Source organism: Asparagus officinalis, chromosome 5, assembly GCF_001876935.1.
Source record: "Asparagus officinalis chromosome 5, Aspof.V1, whole genome shotgun sequence".
NCBI lineage: Eukaryota > Viridiplantae > Streptophyta > Magnoliopsida > Asparagales > Asparagaceae > Asparagus > Asparagus officinalis.
This window is the reverse complement of record NC_033798.1, coordinates 5723670-5727560: the sequence shown is the minus strand read 5'-3', so window position 1 is coordinate 5727560 and position 3891 is coordinate 5723670. Positions and strand designations below refer to the sequence as shown.

General features: G+C 36.8%; 1 pseudogene; it reads right to left on the bottom strand.

Annotated features, from left to right (window-relative positions):
* LOC109843501 overlaps nt 1–3891 on the bottom strand; it is a 5170-nt pseudogene that overhangs the window by 780 nt on the left and 499 nt on the right.

The following is a 3891-nucleotide window of genomic DNA, read 5'->3' as shown; positions in this document are numbered from 1 at the left end:
ATTCCTAACTTAGTTTTTCTTCTAATTAGTGAAAGTGAATTTGACAGGCCTCTAATGTAGATGTAGTTCCTTTGATCTGTGATGCATAACCGAGATGAAAAGGAACCTGAAATCTGCTTGCTCAGAACAGACATGGCTATGTTGAAGTTAATTCTCCAGATGGAAGCTACACACGAGGACTTGTATTTATCATCCATGGATCAACACTCTGTAGCAAGTATCTCTTCACCCATAAAGCAGTTAATCAAAATTCTGCAAATTTGTAATGTTAATATATTAACGTTAATTTTCTTCTTTCTTTTGATTCTTTAACTATTTTATAAGGTAAGAGATCCCTCTGAATAAATAGTGTTAAAGCTTATACTGGTTTTACGGAAGCAATGGTTTAACTAAAGAAATTGACTTCTGCATCTCAAATGTTGAATTTTTTCACTGAGTTAAACCTGCATCACCTGCTTATAAAAAAAAATATTCATCGTACATACTGAGCCTCCAAACTGAATGCACAAAGGGTAATGGGCAAGGGAACACCAAAATCTAATTAACCAATGGCATTAAGTCAAAGTAACTGCTTTTTTTTAAGTATCATGTAGAAGCAATACTGCACAGAACGGATGCAGCCAAACAAAAGAGACAAGTTATTATTTCAAGGAAGTTTTAAGAGGATATTCAGAAATTAAATTTGAGTTCGCCTCAAACTACAAACATTTGATACATGAATCAAAGCAAGGTTTTAAATATCGGTTATCGGGGATTTATCGGACGGTCAAAGTCCATATCGGATAGCGGATATCGGGATATATTAGGGATAAATAGTATTTATCGGAGTGATATTACCGGCTGGTGATATACATAATATAATATTCTTAAATGTAATATAGCCATACTTAATGAAATATAAACATACCAAAATGTAAATAATTATGTTTAGGATCACTAACCAATGGTAGAAACTTGGGTCGGGTCGGATTTAAAGTGCATTGAATAGGTGCCCGTTGCACAAAATCAAAACTCAAGCCAAAGGCCGATAATTCTGATTTTTGGGGCAACAATATCGGCCAACAACTCACTTTATCACTACATTATCGGCGATAAATATCCAACAACGATAACCAATTTAGAATCGAACTTATCATAGCGGAAGGCCCCCAAAACCGATAAATCACCGATATTATCAGTTTATTGGCCGATATTTAAAACATTGAATCAAAGGGATTTGATGCCTTGCTTTGGGCAGAAATGAGGAATTTGCTTTTGGAATTTTTTTATATTTTCTATTTTTACCAAAAACTATGTCTGATATGATATTATTGCATGGAATACTGAATGAAATCAGAAAAGCACAAATCCTTTCATACTCTTTTCTCATTCATGCTCTCTTTTTCTTATTTCTAAATTGCTGAAATCCAAGTGGTCCTCCCTGGTTTGTGTCAATTAGCACGAGAAGTAATATATGCAAGGTAAAACCAATATAAAGCCTTAATTAATGGGCCAACATCTAGCAGAGCAGCCACACGTGAGGATCTCTTATTGCTTTACTTAACATCTTGAGTTGATGTGGTTATATCACTGTGACAAACCTTATAAAACAAAAAAGTACACATTGCATGATACAAACAGAATAAACTACACGAATTAATGTATGCACCTCCAACAATGCAAATGGAAGATAAAGAAGTCAGAATCCAAAAGTTCAGATTACTCACATCATTAAAACACCAGCAGGAACGAGTTACAGCTCACTATAGTTGCGCCATACTGCACGGAATTCCTCCCTAAATGTGTTCAAACGTGCTTTCAGATTAGGGGTTCTAAAGCTGGCATGGAGTATTGTTGCTACAAAAAAGAATAAAAACTGATCATTCAAGTGAGAGGAAAAAAAACTCCCAAGACAGAGAAATTAAGGGGAGCTTCATCCATACCAAGAAGACCAAGAGCAAATGCCCACAAAACAGCAAAGAGGGTACAAGACATAAGCCACAGGGTGCAACTGGCTGTGTACAGAAGATAACAGAAGCAGTCAAAAAAATGCTAAGCTATTTAAATTGCGAAAAACTTCAACTAAATTAACCTGCTGAGAATACAAAGACAAACACCCAACGAGGCCATCCACATATAAAAATTCCTCTTTTTGAAGCTGGCCGTCCACGGAGAACAGGCCTGAGTGCATTAAAGCCAAAAGCAACTTTAGTTTGTAGCCAAGAGATGCAAGTGTTGCACACATAATAACGACTAAGTAAAATGAACTCACGATGTAGGTGGCCTCATCTTTGCAGCTAAATGAGGAGAAAACTGTCTAACAGTCCTTGTTACTTTTTCATTAAACGTAACTGCAAAGCTGCAATAAGCAAAAATTCCAAGCAAAAATTGTTGATTCGAAAAGGTAAAAAGATCCTCTTCTAAATGAAATTATATCATTAAACAAAAAAATAGACGATCTAATACATGCAAAAGGGGTGTTTCAAACTGCAAGAATAATGTATGATCAGTTGGAATTTGCAAGCATTGATGGATCCAGAAAATTTTTCTTGGAGAGATGGACAACATGTATACATTTGTTCTGTGATTATATAAGAAAGATGGTTTCCTCAAAATTATGGGGGTAATTGCAATTTTAGAAGGGTTTAAAATGTAAACTTAAAGGTACTAGGGGTGCAATTGTCCCCTAACAATCAATGCAGATCCACCCCGGGTTGCAAGATGAACTTATATCCATGGATTACACAATAATCTCATACTCTATAACATGTAAAAATAATTTCAATTGCAGATGAGTTAGCTAACCCGCGCGACGCAATAATTCCAAATATTTGATGTTTCTTGAGATCTTAATAGGAAACATTCCCACACAAACTATTTCTAATATTCAATTAAGAACTAATGCTCATCATTATGTGAATCCATTCCCATGACAAGGGGATCAATTATGGACCGCGTCAATGTTTTTCCTCTGGGAAGGCCTCTGTGAGTGTTTTTGACCTACCTGCTTATGCTTATCAAAGTACAAACAGAACGTATTCGGATCATGCCTCATCTAATTGTAAATCTCGCTCATTACTAGATTGTTGCCAAATCGAATACTAGTTTATATCTGTACGAGATACCAGACAATGTTAAATGTTTCTTTATCATCCAATAAGACAGTGATGTTATAAGACAACATCATACTTGGCTTAAATAACAATAACAAGAAAATTGTTATCCATTTGGGGGCATCTTAAATGAATCTTTTTCTTCGTCTGAATTGGCTATCTGTCAGTTACACCAGTAATGAGCATGATTTTCTAGTAGCTTTATTCTAACTCCTCTTCATTCTGGCCCATTTTAATGGTAACTCAAATCAGCACTTCATATTCCTCTTTCATCCAAGCCCGTACACCAAATCAGTCTCTACCAATTCCACACAAAGTTATTTACTTAGAATTTCAAAGTTCTCATACGATGTTCTGAGCGCACCTATACGGTACGAGCGATTGCATTGATACAGTATTCTGACAGCACCTACATGGATTGAAATCGATGTTGTGCATTGATTACACTGATTTAGACGAGATAGCGAGACACGTGTCCTGTCTTCCCTACTCCCTGCGCTTCTCTATAGACACCCCATGTGGGATTTTGTTTTCTTGACCACCCAACATTTTGGGACACAAAATGTCAAGAAATCGACAACTGCGTCAAACGTCCACAAACGAAACCTAAGATTACCATTCAAGCTACGCCCATAAAGAAATGCAAGTGTTGACCTGTCATTCAAGAACGCAAGGCTGAGCCCCGTCAAGCCCGCGGCGGCGATCGCGAGCGGCCTCAATGCAAACCCAATCCCTGCACCAAAACCACATTAGAGAAACCCAACGCATTGAACCAAGGACCAAAAAAACCTACGCCTCA